The following is a 16493-nucleotide window of genomic DNA, read 5'->3' on the forward strand; positions in this document are numbered from 1 at the left end:
AGGTTAAGGAGCATCAGGTAATTGAGGAAGCTGCTAAGTTTTGCATCGTCCGCTGAGCTTTCGCGATCTAACACTAGATACAGCGAGGCAAGAGGCTGCGAGTATGTGCCTAAAGTTTTCTGTAGCTTCCCGGATGAAAGTTTTTCTGCTGCTTCTGTAACTGCATGCGCCGAAAAATCTACTTCCTTGGATTTCAATATTTCCCTCTTGTATTTCACTGACGTGTGTGACTTTTCATTCATTTGACGTGCAAGGAACAGATGACCTGTTTTTGTTAGATTGTTTTAGTTTGATGTATTCTTAATGAATAAAAGAGTTTGTGTTGCCGCGCCAACTGGCCGGGCCAAGTCCCACAGGCCACTCATGGCTTAGACGGGCATGATGAATATAGTAATTAACTATGGTGGCGATAAATATATTATTCCTATAAAAAAAGAAATTACCGAAGATGCGTTGTGTGAATATTGATCATCTAATGCGCATTTTAGGTTTCTCTTGCGTCTTTCCTAATATTGTGCTTGTGATATTTTCTGTACATATTTTCAGTTACTATATCGTTCGCTTGAATTCCACTTTTTGGTTTGCCGCATTTATTCTTCATTTCGTGTGAAGAAATCGATGTATAACACTTTTTTTTTACGATGTCCTTCGCTATTTGTGGTTTATTAAAACCAATCTTTGCACAATGTATCTTCTGCTGGTTTTCTGCAGTTTCGCCAATTTTTCCGGGTCTAGTTCTTCAAGCCATTTTTGGCTATGACAGACCTGTGACTAGAAACGTAATATGCAAACTGCAAAAAATTTTGTTATTAGCATTATTATTAGTAGTAGTGCTAGCAGCAACAACAGTAGTAGTAATAGTTGTAGTATTATTAGTAGTAGCACTAGTAGCAGTAGAATAGTAATAGAATCACTACTACCACCATAAAATAACGCTTTTTGATCCATTTTTAAATATTGTCATGGAGACAGCATGAGACAGCGGCTTATACCTCGAAAGAAGCGAGCATCACGAACCCTTTTAAGTTCAACTTAAACGAAAATATAAGGAAAATGCCATCAGCTGGCAAACATAAAAAATAAAGTACAAAGAGAGGAAAGTTCGCATCAAGCTTCAAGAGAAGCCGCGCCGTGACGTCGCTCTCGCAATCCTAGGAGAACAGTGCATTATATATGAGGCGCTGCTGTGAAACATCCTCTTCAAAGAACCCCAGAATTATTTAGCATGGCGTACTAGTTTCCACTCTGTTGCTTAAATCAGGCCCTGCGTGGGTGCATCCGTCAACCTCGTGGACACAAAGTACGGCCCAGCTGTTAAGCCCGGTCTACTCGCTATACATGGAACGCCTTAATTAAGTCTTATGATCCCTTCCTGGCTGCTTGGGTATCCAAGGTGTCTGTCTCCGTTGCCCTTTGTGTGGACAAATTTATTTGCACCACGCTTTGCGGAATATCTTCCGGCTAATTCTTTAGGCTGGCGGACGCTTTTGTTCCTTTGTACCTCTGCGTGCGCTGCCCACGCCGCTGAATTCCGCCTTTGTGCAGTGGAATTTCACTAAATATCCGTGCTATATACGTTTTTTTTCCCTTCCAGTTCGGTTTTTCCAAGCCTTCTTGCCTCTTCCCTTCCCCGTTGCCTCCTCCCCGCCTCCCTTGTAATTTTTGAGCTCTTCGTAAAGAACAGACGCTCAAGTGGGCGAAAACCACGAGGGGGCGCTGTGAAGGTGCATATTGAGCTGCGTCACTACTACGTTATAGTAACCATAATCAACTATACTGTGGACTTTTCTATCAAGAGTTTCGTAGAAAGTTGTCACTGGCTCACTCAGTGCCTCTACTGCCAGTGGTAACTTCCATTACGCTGTAAACAAAAATATACCCAAAAGGGGGTAAAAATCGTGGCGGCCACCCTTTTTACTCCATTTGTAAAAACATTTACTCCATGAATGGGGAGTAAAAAGGTGGACTGTCCTCCATTTTACTCCCATGAAGGAATAATGGAGTAAAATGAGGATTTACCAGCATTTACTCACGTCAAGAAAGGGAGTTATTTGTGCCAAATACTCCACCAGTGCCGAAATGGAGTAAAAAAACACCATTTTGTGCAATCCGCCCCGCCATCTAGCGTCTCGTCTGCTTCTGGTCAGTCGTCTGATAATGGCGGTGAGTGACGACCGCTTGGTTACCATCGTCGCTGGATCACTGCTGACTTCTGCTCCTTCACGGGCGCCTGCCGCGGTACAAGATATCGACTTGTCGCCGTTTTCCGCTACAGTACGTTAAAAAATTGAATTGCTCCTGTGAAGCCTCCAGTGCTCTAACGATACTTGACTTTCCTTTATTGGTGTCGCCACCCCGTTACAGCCCCCGCTTAGGCCTAATTCTCACAGAATTTTTTCGGTGTGGTTCTTGCAATGTGTTGCAGCAGATTATGTGTTGCATGAACATGGAACTGTGATAGAACATAGTGTCAACGCTGAGCTCTTGATTGAGCTTATGATGCCACATTTTTCCTCAGCCATATTTAAAATCTAAGCCTTAATGAAGTGAATATGAAAGCAAGCACTGCCATTCCAAACTACCATCAGGTGTATTTTCATCTTGTCTGCTCTGGTTTTGAGTCAAATATAGCGTGGTGCATGACCGTGAAAACTACCCAGCGTCTCCTTTTCAGTTTTCAACTATTGATTATAATGTTACATCCTTTTATCTAGGAACATAGCCAACCAAACGAGCTCGTAGAGCAAAAGGAGACGACAAGCAGACGACTCCTGCCGCGCACGCCGCCGCTGGGCTAGCAGACGGCGGAAAGAATGCGTGACGCGGGGTCACATTAGGGCACCGCAGTTTCCCAAGTTGGACTGCCGGCGGCCCGCAGAGCTACTGCCCGTTTCCGCCGCTTTCACTGCTGTAAGAGTGAGCCTGAATGAGGATAAACAAATATGACGCCATTTTAGGGCTCCATCTCTGTGGGTAAAAAAAAAATTACTCCCTTTTCATTCCAAAATAACTCCCTTTATACTCCTAAATAACTCCCTTATATAAGGAAGTAAATAAAAAACACCATACATATGGAGTAAAAAAAACCTCCTTTTGGGTGTGCGTTAGAGGACAAGCCATTTACTCCTTTCTGGGTGTTTTTTGCTAACAGTGTATATTCATGTAGGATCTCATTCATTACGACCGTTGCAGGTGTGTGTCTCCGTACCCCCCCCCCTCTCCCCCTTCTACCTCACCCTCGGTTGACACCAAAGCGCCATTACTCACTCGAAGGCTGTGGCGGTTGCCGCCGAGTTTTGGCGCCGTTAGACAAAGACGGATGGCTCTTGCTTTTGTTTGCTTCCAAAAATGGAGCCCAGTGCGACAGCCGGAACTAACGGCGGCGCCCGGCCGACAGCGAGACATTTACGGGCACCGAGCGTACATGTTGTCAAATGCGCTTTAACCGCATTATGCGGGGCCCGCCGGTGGTGTTTGTAGCGACGCGTGCCGTTACTGTCGCGGTTGTTGTGCTGTGGCAGCAGCCGCCGTGAATACGAACACGGAGCGCCAATAGACATATCTTCAGTATACCGTGTACCGTGTTACCGGTACCGGAGTACCGGGAGCCCGCCCACCACCAATGCGCATGCGGAGTTCACCTCGAGGGCGCCAGATGGCGTAAGGTACCCGGAAGCTGCATGCTTCCCTGCCGCATTGGGTCTAAGCAGCTCGTGCTCACTGGCAGTGGGAAGGATACCGGTAATCTGGTAACGGTAACGGTAACACGGCATGCTAAAGGTGTCTAAAAACCTGGAGGGTACCGGTTAACTCGGTTATGTTCCCTTCTGGCTAGGATTAACGACTACAACGCTACGTGTCCAAGCCCAGCTTCCTCAGACATTGCTTTTTTAAGGCGAAAGCCTTTAATGCCTCATCGTGGTCGACAGAAGGTTGCCAGCAGAGGTGTCTCACGCTTTTCGGTTGGTCGAAATATCTATGATGTCAGAGTGTACGGATTCGAAGTAATGAGGTCACCCACAAATGCCTGACGCCTCCTTTTGGAACAAACAATTAATAAAATAGTCCGCTCCGACAGGGGCCGTAAGGCGTCCGTGGTTGACCACATTACATACCTCATTACTGCGAACAAAGCCATGGGTACAGCCGAACTCATCGAAGCAGAGAGAGAGAGTCGTGTTAAAGAAGCAGACAAAGTCGGCAGTCAAAGTGTGTAGTTGTAATGTGTAGTCAAAGTGCGTAGTCAAACAAAGCACTAGTACAGCACAAACAGTCTCGCAGTCAATGCCAAACAGTGCGCCAGGAAAGGCTTTCGCCTTGCAGCACTTCAGAGAGCCAAAGTGCCCCCAGAATTTTTTTGTAAGGCATAGGGATAGAAGTGGTCTATACTCCTGTGCCTAGCAAAATCTTACATTCAAAGTATAAAGTTTTAAAACTTTCCCGCGCTCGCACAGAGTGGTTTAAGGCTGCCATAGAAAACCACTGGGGTGCGTTTTTGCGGATAAAAATGCCTCAAAGCTACAAGAGTCCTCAATAATCGGTGATACATTGATTGTTATAGTGCAACCTTAAGGTATGCGAAAAATTGCGTCCATAAAGCCCTCTCACGTGACAAGCCCCTCGGCGCGTGACGACAGTGTGTAGCTGGGCTAGTTGGCGAACATCTAAGAACATGACGGGAAAAGAGTGCGTTCGCATATAGTGCGTGAGAAGAGGCGCAACAACGTAGAGTAGCATGGCAGTGACATGGTAAGGTGGCGTCATTGTTGCATGTTGTCTGTTTGCTACCGAAGCCTTTCTCATTCACAAGACACTGATGACGTGTTTTAACAAATTTTGTACTTTGTTTTATCCCATTTGCTCCGCACATTCCTTGTGCTTTATTCATAGAAAAAAAAAGTGGAGGTCAGTGCAGTCTTTCTTTTCATACGAAATTTGTCGCTTCACTTGGGGGAAAGTCGCCTTCCCCAGCTCCTTCCCATTCCTCAAATTCGCCCTTGCTTCATCGCCATAAAGTAGAGCCGCTTAGTCAGCTCACGGTGTGCAGTTGCGCGCCATCCGTCAGCAGCGGGACACCACAGATGTCACTATCATTATTATCACCCACAGGTGTGGCTGTCTCGTGCATCCTTTTCTCTCTTTCTTGTCTTTTTTGAGATTACGACGATGCTGTCATAGGGTGACAATTTATGGGACACGTCAGAATTTTCCTTTAGCGCTGCATGCACTCTGATCCGGAAGACTTGCCGCTCACCGGCAATGACGTCACTATTTTCAATCCAGGCTGTCCTTAGATCAAAGCAGCGTGCACGAGAGAGAGTGAGTGCAATCAGCGATGTGTCGGAATCTGGGGTCACGTGATCCTGGCGGGCCTGTGAGTTGGATTGGTACAGCAAAGTTACTTCTTTGCGACGGCGAGGACAGCGGGAGAGAAGCCTGGGGAAATTTTTCTCCCACGAGAAGTATCGAAACAAGAAGGTGCGCTAGTCTGGTAGATTGCCCTCCGGGAAACTCCATAGGCTGTCTACCCCGCCGCGGTGGCTCAGTGGTTACGGCGCTCGGCTGCTGGCCCGAAAGACGCGGGTTCGATCCCGGCCGCGGCGGCTGAATTTCGATGGAGGCGAAATTCTAGAGGCCCGTGTACTGTGCGATGTCATTGCACGTTAAAGAACACCAGGTGGTCGAAATTTCCGGAGCCCTCCACTACGGCGTCTCTCATAGCCTGAGTTGCTTCGCGACGTTAAACCCCAATAAACCAAACCAAACCATCTTTGTTCTTTCACTCCCACCTTCCTCCCTTCTCTAACGGCGCGGTTCAGGTGTCCACCGAGATATGCGAGACAGATGCTGGGCTATTTCCGTTCCCCAGAAGCTACTAGTTTTTATTTTTCGTCTTACTTCGAAGGCGTTTTTTGGCCATCGATACTGTGTTACGTGAGAAAGCACTGAATCAGTCACAGCCGGCAGACACTATATCTGACTGGACGCTGTTGTAATAGTACTTGCGGGACGTCTCTCCGGTGTTTCGCTTCTACGTAATTTTCTGATTTATTCAAGCTCTATTGTTCGTAAAAGCGAAATATCTGCTATATCTGGGCACTGTCCACGAGTTGTTCTTTAGTACTACTTCACAATATTTTTGCTCGGTTACAAATTCGTTTTTCTTAATAATAGGCGACTGTATACAGCTTCACGTCGCACACCGAAGTGCAACAAGAGCTCCCACACCGTTAAACGAGGTGACTTTGCAGAAAAGCCAGCGCGTTTCACTGATCTGTATACGGATCGGGAATGTGTAGTGATTTTTACTTGTGAGACACAGATTCAACAAGCTTGTCATCAAAGTAAACAAAATAGCTTTGCAGCACTCGGATCTCTAAAAAAGCGATTGAGCGGCACGTAATACTCAGCTTGCTTGTCTACGTCCGGCCACTTGCCACTCGGGCTCGCTACCATACTAAATGCTATATTCGGAAGTTTTCATTCGTGATGCTCCCTGATTCAGAAACTCCGTTCGATGCTGTCTGACACCTCTCTGAAAATGAAGTGTCGCGCGTGAACGCGCGGCGTTGCAATTTTTTTGACGCTGTTTATACGGAATTATACAGATACTTTAATATATATAATATATTAATATAATATATATATAGATAACATAAGGAGATATAGGAACAGAAGTGCATTCGTGCATATACCGTAATGAAAGCTTTAGAGGAGGACTGTCGGTTAACTTACGCGAACGTTCCCGCTCATAGACAAGCGTTGAGAAATATTAGCCTCCTGCGAAATGAGGTCACCACTGCCGAGAATCGAACCCGCGACTATGTGCACCCTTAAGTACAGTGTAATAGTCGGCATGTAACTGTACACCGAGCCGAGGTGAGAGTTAGCGTCATATTATACGTACTACACAGTATGTGCTATCGGAGTGCTATATGCAGTCAGCATCAATGAAGGACGAACAGGATAACTGATACGTGAAAGCAAAAATATTAGTTGCCAGAGAAGAAATACAAGATAGGTTCATTCAGACTTACACACAACGGTCTTCGAAACATTCAAGTGAAAATCAAGTGCGCTAGTATCCATAACGCTAACGTAAAGTTTTCTCGTTTTAATGCTTTCATTTTTAGTTCCTTGTTCGCCTTTCATTTGACTCTCTCTCTACCTGTTTATGTTATTATAGAGGAACAGTTGAAAAGGAAAGAAGAACGGTAAGCGCCCTCGAAGAAGATTTCCCAATGAATGACTCGTGTTCTTGTCCCCTTTTGATCGGACAGTTAAATTATCCTCTTCCAACAAACAAGTGTAAGGAAAACTAGAGTGGTCTGCTCTCATGTACAGCATCGGCTGCTCAACGAAATAGGTACTACATCATAACATGCATCTATCTACGAATGCGACGTTGGGTGTGCTTCGCCAGCGTTCTAAATATCTTGAAGCTGAAAACTGTCTTCCTCACCATTGCGAAAGCTAAGACTTCCTCGGATGCTACAAGAGCCCCCTTGGAAGGAAATCCATGGACTGTTTGCTTCTAAAAAAGACTGTACGTGTGAGGATTACACTAGTCATGTGGGGCGCCTGGTACCAGCCGCCGAGATGAGATCAATAACGTTTACGTAGTGTTTGTTTACGTTTGAGAAATTTTTTATCATCATCGTATTTTTGATCCTCACCATAAGCCAGGACTCCGTCGACTGCAGGTCAAAGACCTCTCCCGTCGACATCCAATTAGCCCTGTGTCCTTAACAAGCTACGGTAATCGTATCCGAGCAATCTTCCTAACCCTAATCTCCAGTTATGTTATCTGATACTGGGGTACTTAGTGAGGTTTGACTAAAAGGAGAGGCCGGGGGGAGGGAGGGGGGGCTCGCATGTTATCATGCTGTGTTTGTTTCGCGCACTCACATTCTCTGCGCGTCACTCACGTTTAGAGTCGGTAATTCCCTCCTTTGAACACGACGTCGCGCAAGTATGCAAAGACGCTCTCAACTCGTTAGAACTCCAGACAGGATTAATTTAGGAGCACGTCTCCCATTACGCGTCGTACGGGCTATGCGCCGCCAATATTGCGTTTATTGCGCCCCGTTCTGTGATTAGCACGTGTAACAGATTTGCCATCGTTAGGAGGTTGTTTAACATGTGAACAAGTGTTGGACATTTTCTTACCATAGTAAGCATTTCCTGTCTGTAGTATACTAGACAGGAGGGTCGGAACGCAGCTGCTTATATATTGAATGCTAGAAGACTGTACGCGTGACAAAGGATCACTTGCCTCATAGCGCTAAAAAGGCACGGACACAGGGAGACACACAGGACGGGCGCTACTGTGACAAAGGAGTTAGAGAAAGGGCTGTTTGTCAAGCACTTGTGCTTTTTTTTTCAATGTCCGGGATAGAACCTAGTTTTTTCGTGCTTATATTTCATGTGAAAATGAAGCATTCATTCATTCATTCATTCATTCATTCATTCATTCATTCATTCATTCATTCATTCATTCATTCATTCATTCATTCATTCATTCATTCATTCATTCATTCACTCATTTTTCTTGTGTTGACCTGCTAGCTATCACGCATACTTTTTTCCTCGCCCTTCGCGTTTAATTTATTGTGTTTGATCATTTCCTTTTTTTTCGATACTCTGTATGAACGTAATTTATTCTGCATATTCTGATTTTGCTGCCTCCGACTCACTACTTGCTTTGCACTATATGCATGTTGGACATGGGCCTTCAATTACGTTCTTCCGTGAGATTTTTTTATTTTTTTTACTGCATTTTGCCCCCCCCCCCCCCCTTCCAATGCTTCGTGCAAGCTGTGAGAATAAAATAAAAATAAAGATAGAATAATGAAAAATGAGGCACTTGTTTTCTCAAGGAGGCCGAAGTGGAATAAAAAAGAAAAGGGAACGTTACGAGGTATTTGCTCTTCGAGTGGGAAGTAGTCGCAAGGGCAGCAGCACCGCATAGACCTGAAGTTACGTGGGTTCGCTGCGCCGCAGTATCGCAGTTCCAATGAAGTGCAGTATGCTTGAATAAACAACAGTCATCGCTTCGACATTTCTGTCAGCATGGGGAAAGAGGAAAAAAGGAATAGCTTGATTTGACCAAGGGATTTGGGGCATGTCCCTAGGTCCTCGCACGATCCCACTGCACTACACGTTCATGAGTTCATGGAGTTCCATGACGTGGGTGGCCCGGATGCTTCTAGCAGTTCACTGTGAGCGTGCACCTCAGCGCGGATTGTCGCTCACAGTTTGATGGCAGTACAACTCAAAGCTGCAGGAGGCAGCGACAAATCAAGATTGAATTTGTCAAAGCTGTTTACGTTCTGAGACCGTGAATGGCAGGCCGCAACCTTTGCTATCGCACGTCAAGAAACCTTAATGATTATGTGAAATACGCAATTAAGAAAACAACCCGTCATAACAGCAAAACGAATGCGGTAGCGGCACCGCACAGCCGTGAAGCTACATGGGTTCACTGTGCCCAAATATCGCAGCTCCAAACAAGTGCAGTATGCTTAAATAAATAACGTCGCCGTTCCGACATTTCTGTCAGCATGCAATGCTTCTAGCATATCACTCTGAGCATGCCTCTCAGCGCGGATTGTCGTTCACGATTTGATGTCATACAGTGAAAGCTGCAGGAGGCAGCGACAAATCAGGATTGAATTTGTCAAAGCTGTTTACGTTCTGAGACGGTCAGTGGCAGGCTGCAATCTTTGCGATCGTACGCCTGGAAACTTTAAGGACTATGAGAAATACTTTATGAAAAAAAAAAATAACCCGTCATAATAAAGGACAAGTTCCGGATTATTTACGTCGTCTGAAAGGAATTAACTTCCCTAATAAAAAAAATAGGACGTCAAAATATGTGCTGCCCAAATTAATTTCGCTGATTTGTTCCTAGGAACAGATCAGGAACAGAAGGTAATAAAGGTAGTATTTGGTTTTAAAGCTATTTTTCGAAATCCAAAAACCGAGAAATTGGAGCGACGTAGGAAACCGTTGGGCTCAGAAGTAAAGGTCTTTAATCCTTCAGGAAACATATTTGATGAGTGATAAGAAATTTGAGGCCTTACAGAGCACTCCCTAGAAAATGATAATCCGGGACCTTCTATCATTACGCCGGAAGGCAACATCCTAAACGAGTCGATTCTATAATCTTAATGATGACAGATTCGGCGAGCTTCATTTTCCAGTCCTTATTCTCGCGCCTAATTTTGTTTATACCGAAAAAAAGTTTTCTCGGTGCTGTTCATTAGTTATATGAAACGGCAGCATGCGGTACTCACGCGAAACAGACCATCTGATTCTTCATTCTTTTAAGACTCACTGATTTCTTTCCAGCCCTGCACCTGATTCACGTCAAAAAAGACTGCAGTATCGAAAACATTCAGGGGGGCACTTTGTTGACCTAAAGTGCGATGAGGCGAAAGCCTTTAGCGTGGTGTTGCTCCTTGTGTGACTGAAGTGTGGTTAAGATGCTAATTAAGTACAGAATTGTTTGTAAATCTTAAATGCTGGAGACACTGGAGGGCGTTTGGGAGGTATCCGTCTGATTAGCCCCGCCGCGGTGGCTCAGTGGTTACGGCGCTCGGCTGCTGACTCGAAAGACGCGGGTTCGATCCCGGCCGCGGCGGCCGAATTTCGATGGAGGCGAAATTTTACTGTGGCGTGTGCTGTGCGATGTCAGTGCACGTTAAAGAACTGCAGATGGTCGAAATTTCCGGATCCCTTCACTACGACGTCCTCATAGCCTGAGTTGTTTCGGGATGTTAATAAACCAATAAACGGAACCGTCTGATTCGACGCCTTCCTGCAAACACTCTCCAGCGTCCTAGACAAGGAGAACTAGATACTCATTGGCAGAAAGTAGCGTAGCCATTAGCACGCTCGGCTGCGGAACGGAAGGATGGTGGTTCGAATCCCATCGTGCACAAAGATATTTCTTCTGGTCTGAGTAGAAGAAAGCGTGACACCTCTGTTGACAACCTTCTGCTGACAACCTTCTGCTGACAACCTTCTCTCGACAACGATGAGGCATTAAAAGCTTTCGCCTTTAAAATCATGAAAGAAAGGCAGTCAAGAAACACCTTTATGAAGGCGATGCTGTCACATAGCTCGGGCCTCGATTTGAGGCCCCTGCTTTAGCTTACGTGTCCGTGGCGCCAAACTGTGCAGAGCACAGCACTCTCACATAGCCGGCATTCTGCTTTGGCCAAGTGTATCAAAAGGAGACGGAACGTAATATAAATACAGGATGCTTTAATTGATTAAAGCTTGTTTCGAAATTAGTTTTTTTTTTAATTTCGAGTCGAAGTCTGCTTCGAAACGTGTTCGTCAGCATTAAGAGGGGCTTAAAAGCATGTGGCGGCATCAGTCATTGGTTTAGCAGCGGGCCTTCAATATATCACCATGCTATATGCGGCCGACTGCGTCGTATATCAAATCAAATAAAATCAGGTCAATATTTTTATTTCACTTGATATCGTCCGGCTAACTTCCTGGCCGATATGACTGTTTTGCAGTCTGACCTCGTCCACGGGCGACAGATTCGAATGCTGGATAATGTTAACATGTGGAATTAGCGAAAACAAATACTTCGAGGTCATATAAACTCAATACTGCCACGGTTCTAATCATCAGTAGTTTAAATATGTCGGTGTTACTTTTACTGGAAAGCTGTATTGGTCGAGTCAAGTGATGGGTGTAACGTTAACAGACAGTAAGGGGCAGAGTGAGTTGGGGAACAAACGCGGGTTAATGACATCCTAGTCGAAATGAACAGGAAGAAATTTGCTTGGGCAGGGCATGTAATGCCAAGGCAAGATAACCGCTGGTCCTTAAGGGTAACGGAGTGGATTCCAAGAGAAGGCAAGCGTAGCAGGAGGCGGCAGACAGTCAAGTGGGCGGATGTGATTAAGAAATTTGCGGGTATACGGTGGCCGCAGCTGGTAAAGGACATGGTTAATTAGAGGGACATGGGAGAGGTCTTTGCCCTGCAGTGGGCGCAGTCAGGCTGATGATGATGATGGGTAAATTACTCAGAGAAGAGGTGTTTCAGGGACACTAGCATTCATTTCTGGCAGCGAGAAGACGTGCCGCTTTGATCTCTTCATGCGTCATGACTTGTGCTAGAAACCTAAGTTTCGTTCAGCACAGAAGTCAATTCAAAAAGTCACCAGGAATTTTTGGCGGCTGCTCAATGCAAAGCCGCACCAGATGTCACGTTTGTGAGCATTTATGATGACTCAACTATGAGTATAGCACATTAACAGCCGAAATTCGATACCCGGCTGTGCAAGCCGGGTATCGAAGAAACAGAACGAGTCCAGCAATAAGCAGCATTCTTTGTAACCGTAAATGACAAATTCACTGCCATAGGCTTTGAAATTTAAGCAGGAGATGCTCTAGCCATTAATGTATGCAGTGTCCGCCGCAGGGACTCAGTTGTTATGGTGCTTGGCTGCTGATCCGAAAGGGTTCGATCCCGGCCGCAGTGACCGCATTTTGATGGAGGCGAGATTCTAGAGGCCCGTGCACTGCGCGATGTCAGTGCCCATTAATGAATCCCAGGTGGTCGAAATTATCCGGAGAACTCCACTAAGTACTTGATGCAGGGCTTGTTGGTTCATGTTACAATATCTTTAACAGCGCAAAAAAGGGAACAACACACGAAAAGACAGAAAGAAACGGACAGTACGAGCGCCATTACTGTCCGTTTCATTCTTTCTTTTCCTGTGCTGTGCCCTTTTTTGCGCTGTTAAAGATATTGTAACTCCACTAAGGCGCTCCTGAAAGCCTGCGTTGCTTGGGGACGTTAAACCTCCATAAACCAAAAATCTTTCATTAATGCTTAGTTTTTGAAAAACCCAAGGGCCTTGCTTCTGAGCCGTCCAGTGGACTCTTGTAACATCCATGGAACTCAAAAAGTACCCCTTAAAATGTCTTCCGCCCCCCTCATGGGGAGAAGCCGGAAGTCTGGGAATCTTTTCTTGTATTATGCTGCGTGTAGTGCATCTTCATCGATTATCACGACAAGATGGAATTTAATGAAGTAAAAGGTAAGTGTCCTTTTTTCATCCTAACTCCCATTTTACTTCCAAAATTCATTTGTACTCATTTTTCCCTCCCAGACTGCCCTTTACTCATACCTCTTCACTCCACTTGCCTTAACGAAACCGACTTTCAGTTTTCTTGGGCTGTAGCACGTCGGAGCAAATTTCTCGGTGCTCGATCGTCGGTCATAACCGAAGCCCTAGCTGTAACCTCCAAAGAGCCGCCGGTATACGGCGGAGGCTGTTCGTGTTGCAATAACATGAGCAGCGGCGATTTCCGCTGGCCGACCGTGCCATTGATTACTGCTGCCCCGGCCCCTTGGGGACGGCCGATTCCTTTCGTCCGGTTTCCTCGGAAGGCTTTCTGTTCGCAGCTGGGGCTATTTCCAGAGTGCGCTAGGAAAGAGATCGGAGTTTCGTTGACCTGCGTCACGGGTTCGGGAAAGGTCGACTAGAAAGAGAGGACGTAGCACTATAGTCGGATACAACTTAGAAAAACAGAAGTTGTTAACACTGGGCCGCGGTCCGCGGCGTCCTGTATTACTCCGCTGGCCAATCGGAACCGTAAACGAAATCAGCTTTTTAATGTTTGACCATATTGAACAATCCACGTATCAAAATTACAGAGTTCATAATTTTTTTTTTTTGTTGTGACAAGCTTCGTGCTTAGGTAACAAGAAACGGTTAAGCAGCGGACTACTTTTCGTCGTGGAGGAATTCTGTGCGTGGAGGCTGAATATTGGCGGAGCTTCACTGCAGACTTAAGTTGTATGCGACTATAGCTCTAAAAAGCAGGGACGAAAGTAAAGAAGACAACACCAGCGCTAGACATCAAGTGAGTTTATTCTTAGAAGGCCCCGCATTTAGAGGCAACAATCAGGTGCCAGAAAGTGTCAACAATCAAACCGCATGCGCTGTGGCGCCTCCTGATACAAGAAATTCGTTTCCTTGGCAGAGAGATTAACATCCGGTTTATGATTGAACATTTGGTGCGCGTGAGTTCACCAAAAGTTTATCTTTCTGCCATGGAATTGAAATTCTTGTATCAGGAGGCGCTGCGGCGCATGCGGTTTGATTGTTGACACTTTCTGGCCCCTGATTGTTGCCTCTAAATGCGTGGTCTTCCGAGAATAAAGTGAATTGATGTCTAGCGCTCGCGTTGCTTTCTCTACTTTCGTCCTTGTTTTTTAAGCGCTGCTACCGTGTCCTCTCTATCTAAACACCAATTAGCCCCGCTTTCTGTTTTAAATGTCGACTAAAATCAGTGAAAACCGGAGGAAAAAGGACGACGACTGTAAAAACATTGTATCAGCCAGCCTGAAAGTATTTTTGATTCAGTTCAAAAAAGCGCCTTCATTTTCAAACGGTAATGGGTTCCCTCGCCGATAAACTCTTGAAATTTCTGTAAATTGTGTTGATTCAGTAGATCCAGCCCGACATGACAACTCCAAAGGTCCAAATCTCGACGAAATGGTGTTGCAAACTCAAAAGCTGTAAGTATGGTACCGAATTAAAGACGTAGTCTCTCTTTTTTGTCTGCCGACTCTTTAGTTTCGTGGCACCAGAACCCGACTTTTTTTTTTTTACTTTGCATGCGTTCACACACGCGTAAGGGCATAAGTCATGACTCCTTTTATAGAGATGTCTGTAGCGCGATTTCCAGGTGTTGATTTTTGGATGCTGAGGAACCTTCTCCTTTAACTGCTTTTTATTTATAAAATAATATGTGTCAATCCCTTGTCTGGACGGTTGTCATGACGCTTTGTCAGCAAAAAAAAAAAAAAAAGAGCCCTCACTGTACGCGTAGGAAGTCTCTAGGACACTCGGAAAGTGATTTAGCCGCAGCGCGACATGTTTGCCACCGCTTGTGTCTTCTCCTTTCTTTGTCTGTGTTTGCATGCTTTGGCGCTGCTACTTTTCTTCGATTCAAAATGCACCAACTAGCCCAAAAAGAAGTTTTATTGAAGACATCCTTTAACTACAACAGATTAAAGAACTTGAGTTTGACTTCCCCTTCCATGCGGGCGGCCTTTATCATCATCATCAGCCTGACACGCCCACTGCAGGGCAAAAGCCTCTCCCATGTCTCTCCAATTAACCCTGTCCTTTACCAGCTGCGGCCATTCTATCCCCGTGAACTTAATCTAATCCGCCCACCTCACTTTCTGCCAACCCCTGCTACGCTAAAAATAGAATTATCGCCTTCGTTTGCGGATCACGTGTCATAGAGACTTTTGTGCCGTACTGTGCATAGGATGAAAGAATGTAGAAAGAGCAAGCCGGTTAGTCACAGGTTTTCACTGACGTTGTTGCATTTGTTCCAGGTACCACGAGCTTAGTGTTACCATGCTATATCGTACGGAATATTCGTTGGTGAATCCTTATGGCTCGAGATTTTGTTGATCGAAATGTTTTAGGCTGATTCTCTGAATTAGCGTGGTCGCGACCGGTGGCGAAAATAACTGAAGGTCACTGGATGATGCCTTTGTCCTGCATTAGCCTCGATTTGGCTGATAATAATGATTGCAATAATGCTACGAAAAACAATTCAAGGCACATGTTGTAAACTATCCGCGTGAAAATTCTCTGCAAACGAATCCACATGGTCTCCTCTACGATTCTCAATTATGATTATTAGAGGGGAAGTAAAAAGCAGTCTTTGTTTTCGTAAACAAAAATTTACGTCATGGATTCAATGTGCTGCATCATTGTCTCTTCTCATCCAATCGCTCTAGCAAAACGAACCATCTGCGAAAAAGAAAATCTTTGGTTTAGTCGTCTTTGGAAACACCTACATCATTCCACTGAGTTCCATGACGTTCCGTAACGAACGAGAGGAACATTCGATGACGTTCTTCACAGTTACTCTCTTCTCAAAATTCATAGCTTGATCTTATGAGCAGTCACGCTTCTTCCGTACGTGCTTTCTCGTTAATAATAATGATAATAATGAAGGCTCTATAACTCTTTGGCCGCAGGTAGCTTAAGCGAATGTATGTGACCTCCCCTGCGTCGTCTACGAGAGGTCACCAATGACAGCTGTGACACTTGTGACAGCTGCGGTTTTGCGGAAACATTATTCGGTTGGAATCCTCACCTTGTACAGTCAGGCTGGAATGGAACGCGTACACTCATGTGCCATATTTTTTCAACTTTAGAGCGAGATAATCCTTTACAACTAGTTTATGAATGTTCACCTCGGTCGACACTTAACCCAGAACATGAATCCGGCTATTGTGCATTGCGACTGAATGCACTCAGGTAAAATATTTTCTCTTGTTCACAGGCGCTGTTCGCGTTTCATTCCGGCCGGAATGTACATATAGGCGAGTGTTACTATAATATAAAAAAGCACGCTCATGCGTAGCTGACGTTTGAAAGCATATTTTTAATGATATTCTGACATAACGAAAGAATTCAATCATTTTC

This window comes from Amblyomma mixtum, chromosome 8 (genome assembly GCF_055824585.1).
Source record: "Amblyomma mixtum isolate Tamu chromosome 8, ASM5582458v1, whole genome shotgun sequence".
Classification (NCBI taxonomy): Eukaryota; Metazoa; Arthropoda; class Arachnida; order Ixodida; family Ixodidae; genus Amblyomma; species Amblyomma mixtum.